Genomic DNA, 6,181 nt, shown 5'->3' on the forward strand with positions numbered 1-6,181 from the left:
TCTGTCACCCAGGGTAGAGTGCCATGGCATCATCTCGGTTCACAGCAACCTCATACTCTTGGGCTCAAGCAATCATCTTGGCTCACTCCCAAGTAGCTAGGACTACAGGTACCCACCCCAACGCCCAGTTAATTTTTCTATTTTTAGCAGATACAGGGTCTTACTTTGCTCAGGCTGGTCTTCAATTCCTAAGCTCAAGCAATCCACCTGCCTTGGCCTCCCAGAGTGCTACGATTATAGGCAGGAACCACCAGAGTTCTTCTCATTAGACTAAACATTATAGCCAGACATTATAGTTATTTTAATTACCAACTAGTGAACTTGGGGAGTCAGTGAACACATTTTTGATGGTTCATGAGTTACCAGGTAACATGGATAGTTTCTATCTAAAATTGCCAGTTCATAACATGTTAACATAGCAGCTAATCCCTGGTTGATTTCTCCCAGTCTCAATCCCCAGCTGTCCCAAATTCAGCCTGTTTTATTCTTTCTCCCCTCCTGATCTCTCAGCTGCTTATAACATAGACTCACTTCACATCTCTAACATCTTAACACATTGTGGACTGGCAATTTTTCACAGAAACTATCCACGTTACTGGGTAACTTGTGACTGGTCAACAATGTGTTATGTACTATAAACCTCAGGCACCATTGCTCAGCTAATTATTGCACTGCCTTAGAGATTATCCACATGAAGGGCTAGACGAGCACTTGGAACGCAGTGGTAGCCATTCTGTAATCATAACTACTACTATTTCAACAAGCACTTACTGAGAAATGTCACCATGCCAGGGGTTGACTCTGGGGTGTCAAGGGTTAGTAAGGATTATAAGCTCAGGATACAGCCTGCGACAGCCTGCCAAAGTTCATGTTTTGGGACTTTATCCCCAATGCAACAGTGTTAGGAGACGGAACATTTAAGAGGTGGGAGAGAATGTGAGACCTGAACACACAGGAACAGAGAGGGGCTGGAACAGGAGGAAAAAAGATTTGGGGCTTGGGGAAGTGTAGCAGATTTAGATAGGTGAAGGTCATTAGTGCCACTAAAATGAAAGGTTGGACTCAAACGGACAGATTAAAAGGTCTGATAAGATGGAACCTGCATACCTCTGCCCAGGGACCTCACCCAACCTGAGCCCAGCCTCCTTCTGGGATGTGGAGTCCAGGAGGCCTGGGAGAGGCAGCAGGGGAAGAGGCCAGTCTGTGGAGTCAGACAGTCTGGAGTTTATATGCCACCATGGCCACTGCGTGGTAGAGGGCCTGAGACACTATAGGTGTGCCAGACTTTAGCTTCTGTCTCTGTAATGCAACAGTCCTCCCCACCTGTGCACACACACATACAGTTGCATCCGTGTGTGCAGGAGGAGAACATCGTTCCTCTTTCCTTGGAAGCCCCACCCAGGTACACTGGTGTTTGGTCCCATCCTGTGTGGGAACAACTTAGCATCAGTATGGAAGTTTAGTTTTAGTGTAGGCATAAACAGCAAGGCTTTGGAGACAGATCAATCTGGGTTTGAAGCTTGGCTCTGGTGTAGGGCAATTACCTTCTCCACTGCTGTCCAGTAGAAATACAGTGCAAGTCACATGTTTAACTCCAAGTTTTCTAGCAACTGCATTAAATACATAAAAAGGAAACAGAAATGTAGATAAAAACTGCAGTGAGATATCACCTTATTCCTGTTGAAATGGCTTTTAGTAAAACATTCAAAAACAAGAGATGCTGGCATGGATGCAGAGAGAAAGGAATGCTTATACACTGTTGGTGAGACTGCAAATTAGTACCACAAACAGTATGGAGATTTCTCAAAGAACTTAAAGTAGACCTGCCATTTGATCCAGCAATCCTACAACCGGGTATGCACCCAAAGGGAAAACAATCTTCTTTTAGAAAGACATGTGCACTTGAATGTTTATTGCAGCATAATTCACAATTGCAAAGATGTGGAATCAACCCACATACCTGTCAATTCATGAATGGACGGATTAACACCATGTAGTATATGTATGCCATGGAATATTACTCAGCCTCAAAAGAGGATGAATTCATGCCTTTTGCAGCAATTTGGGAAGAGGAACTGAAGACCATTATTCTAAGTTAAGTATCCCAAGAATGGGAAAACAAACACCACAGGTACTTTCTAATAAATTGGAACTAACTGATGGGCACACCTGTGCACAGAGGGAAGTAAAAGTTATTGGAAATCAAGCGGGGGGGGGAGGGCTAAATCCCCCCTATCAGGTACAATGAACACTCTTTGGGTGATGGGCACATTTATAGCCCTGACTTAAAGCATTCATCAAAAGCATCTGTACCCCCTTAATATTTTGAAATAAAAAAAATTTAAAAGAGAAATAGAGGAAATTAATTTTAACAATAGTTTATGATTATTATAAAAGATTACGAACATTCTTTGTTTCATGCTACAGCATGTCTCAATACAGATTAGGCAATTTCAGGTGCTCAAGAGTCAGCTGTGGCCACCTTATTAGACAGCCCAGCCCAGGTCTAGACCACAGGAGCCTCAGATTCCTGCTGTGTAAAAAGGAAGGCATTGGAGTCTCCATCTCCTGAGACAGCCGTGAGGGCTGATCACAGGGGAAGTGTGTTTAAGGTGCTGAGCACGGCCCTGACTCCTGGACATCTGGAGACGGCGTCTGCTGTCAGTGCTGTGACTGTACCGGTGCCCTCCCCTTGTCTCACACAGTTCAGATTCCTACATGACTCTGCCATGGCCTTTGCCTGGTCCAGCAACAGGGAAGTGGTCACACATGAGCAGATTCACCTCCAGGTGAACCAGGTCAGGAGAAACAGGGCGGATTTTCCTAGAGCCCAGGAAGTGGATGCAGGGGGCCTCCCTGCTGCGCCCTGCCCGCCCCTCTCCTTTCACAGGGGTGACTCAGCGCAGCAGCTGAGAGAGGTCAGACAGGAGCAGCATTGTTTGGTGCAGAGCTGGGTGCAGCGCACGGGATTAGGTCTTGGTGGGGTTAGAATTATAGGCACCAAGTCTTGGCCTGAGAGGGCAGGGTGTGTACTTAGAAAAATTAGACACCAGCCCAGCTCCGAAATATCAGGCAGCTGCTGGCCTGGCTAATGATGGACTCTGCAGCTGCTTGGTGTGTTTCTCTTTCCTCCCTTTCCTCCCTTTATCTTTTCGTCCTTCCACAAACACTGAGGGAACATTTTTCCCTCCGTGCACTTCCGAGGCCCAGCATTATACGTAACCCTGGTGGGTTCTCAATACACACCCTTCCCATTCCAAGCACTCTGGGTTTCTCCCCCATTTAAGCCATGACCAACCCAGGCCTGCAGATCCCTGGACTATTCCTATTATGCAGAAAAGGAACTAAGGAACAAAGAGGTTGAATAGTTTGCCCAAGTTCTCACAGCCAGGTTTTGCATCCAACCTACGTGGCTTCAGAGAAGGCAGGTACAGTTCTTGCCCTCAAGGAGTAGGTATCAGAAAAGCACCATGGGAGAAACAAGTTCTGCTGTGGAAGTCAAGAAAGGCTTCCTGGAGGAGGGAACATTTACTCTGGGGATTGAAGGATGAATAGGAGAGTATGCCTGGTAGGCAAGGCAGGGAGACCATCCATGGCAGGGAGGGAAGCAAAAGAGGAAAATGTGACTCACAGACCCCTTTTCCTGTCCTTCTAACACTCAGCTGTGCCCTCGGAACCTGGATGGTATTGCTGTCCCCAACCCACCCAGCAGCCTCAGGGCTCCCTTTTGGCAGTTTGTCCTCTACTCCTTACTGATGTGCCCTTTGTTTTGAATATCTCTCTCTCTCTCTCTCTCTCTCTCGCTCTCGCTCTCGCTCTCTCTCGTTTTTTATTTACTTGTTTGTTTGTTTATTTAAATTTTTGAGACAGTCTTACTCAGTTGCCTTGGGTTTGAGTGCCCTGAGTTGGAGTCTTACTCAGTTGCCTTTGGGTTTGAGTGCACCTTACACACTCTTCCCCTGTGATCAACCCTCACTGCAGCCTCAGGACATAGAGACTCCAACTGCCTTCCTTTTTACACGACAGGAGTCCTAGCTCATAACAACCTCAAACTCCTGGGCTCAAGCGACCCTCTTACCCCAGCCTCCCAAATAGCTGGGACTACAGGCATCTGCCACCACACGCAGCTATTTTTAGAGATTGGGTCTCACACTTGCTCAGGATGGTCTTGAACTCCTGAGTTCAAGCAATCCACTGGCTCAGCCTCCCAGAGTGCTACAGGCATGAGCCACTGTGCCCAGCCTCTCTTTATCAATTATATTCAAAATTTCTTTATCAATCTATATCATTATATCAATTTCTATCAAGAAGAAAAAAATTACCTATTTTTAAGACTTACTATTGGCTGGGCATGTATCACATACATACATGTGTCATAATCCCATTTAGTCCTGTAAGTGCCAGGATTACAGGTGTGAGCCACTGTAATCATATTTATCAATTATAGTTAAGCAATGTATGAAAAAAATTAGAATGTTTAGAGCACATTTTTCAGTATCAAAAATGTCCCTGGGGTAAATCTGTCTTCTGGCATCAAAAATGGGATTCCTCCAAGAATCTCTATGGTGGTGTGGCTAAAAGCACAGACGGGGTTCAAATTCCAACTCTACCACTCTTCAGCTGTGACCATGGATGAGTTTCTCTGAGGGCCACAGTTAATTCATAGGACGGATGTGAAGACCAGGTGGAATCCTACATTTGAAGCGCTTGGCACACAGTTTGCCCTCAGTCCCTCAGCAAAGGGATTTTAAAAGAACAGAAGTGGCAGGTAGAATCTCCAACCCACACCTCATACTCACAGTCGTGCTGGTTTAAGACAAGAGATGTCAAGGATGTCCTAGACACAGTCCTCTCAGGAAGCAGCACCCAAGGCCAGGCCACAGCTTTGCAGTCACATGTTAGGCTTTCCCGAGCAGGCCTGGGCCTGACTCACACTGCCCCTATGCACAAGTGACTGATGTATAAACCAAAGCCAGTCTGTTAATTCACACTAGAGAGGGAGACCTCTCCTGGCATCTCCTCAGCAAGGCGGGACAAATGTTGACAAGTCCTTCTTCTCTGATTGTCCTTTTATATCCTGCAAACAGATACATTGTCACTTCAGAACATCAGGTAACAATACAGGCGGTTAGCTGGGTTCCCAAGCCAGAAATACACCCTGAATCCTGAGTCAGAGGCAGGGTCTCTAGGCAGAAGGCTAAACTTTAATTAGGTAGAATCCTTTTCTCAGGAGCCGCCCTGCACCTTGCTCAGACCTGGGCACTTCTTAAGTTAACTAACCAACACCTTTACCAGCCATTTCGGGGTGTGGCCACATTCCCCACGGCTTCATTGACTGAGTGGCGCTAGTTCTCATGGGTTTCACGCCCAATGGGTAGCTTTAATGCCAAATTCCATTAGCATCAGTACTGCCCACACATGGACCAAAGGAGTGAAGGGGAATTAACGCTACTGCATGCCAGGCCTGTGCTAAGTGTGAGGGGATTACCCTTAATCCTCCTGAGGCTTTGTCGGGAGGTTTCTTCATCCCATTTGACGATTGTGTCACCCCAAAGTGTGTGTGTCCTTACCTCGGGCAATCTGCCAAATTAACAGAACCAGGATCTGATTGTAACATTTGTTCCTCATGGACTTCCCAACAACATTATGAGCAATTTATCACAGAATCATAAAGTGTTAGTATGGAAGAGTCCTCAAAGAGTCAGTAGATCAAACCCCTCTGTGTTTTTTTTTGAGACAGAGTCTCACTTTGTCACCCTTGGCAGAGAGCCATGACATCATAGCTCACAGCAACCTCAGACTTTTGGGCTCAAGCAATTCTCTTGCCTCAGCCTCTCAAGTAGCCAGACTACAGGTGCTGGGTATTTATTAATTTTTTTACCCACAGCACCTGGGTATTTATTTATTTTTTTTAGAGACGGGGACTTGCTCTTGCTCAGGCTGGTCTCAAACCAGTGAGCTCAGGCTATCATCTTGGCCTCCCAGAGTGCTAGGATTACAGGCATGGGCCACCGCACCCAGCCTCAAACCCCACTTTCTTGAAACAATGTAAATAAACTCCTGAGAAATCAGATGTCCTGCCCCAGATCACATATTCAGCTAGGAATTAAACCTAAAACTCCAATCTAGAGCTCCTCTAAGTGAATTCATGGTGTTTGTTGTTCTTGTTTGTCATGAGTCA

At 46.1% G+C, this 6,181-nt stretch overlaps 1 long non-coding RNA gene across 1 annotated transcript; it reads right to left on the minus strand.

Annotated features, from left to right (window-relative positions):
* Positions 1-215: 215 nt before the first annotated feature.
* On the minus strand, positions 216-5,254 carry LOC111726286. The gene is made up of 3 exons (XR_002774095.1): positions 4,800-5,254; positions 1,545-1,610; positions 216-1,425 (listed from the first exon to the last, which is right to left on the minus strand). It is a non-coding gene; the product is annotated as an uncharacterized LOC111726286 (long non-coding RNA).
* Positions 5,255-6,181: the final 927 nt, after the last annotated feature.

This window comes from Otolemur garnettii, unplaced genomic scaffold, assembly GCF_000181295.1.
Source record: "Otolemur garnettii isolate 467f Iridium unplaced genomic scaffold, OtoGar3 scaffold00060, whole genome shotgun sequence".
Classification (NCBI taxonomy): domain Eukaryota; kingdom Metazoa; phylum Chordata; class Mammalia; order Primates; family Galagidae; genus Otolemur; species Otolemur garnettii.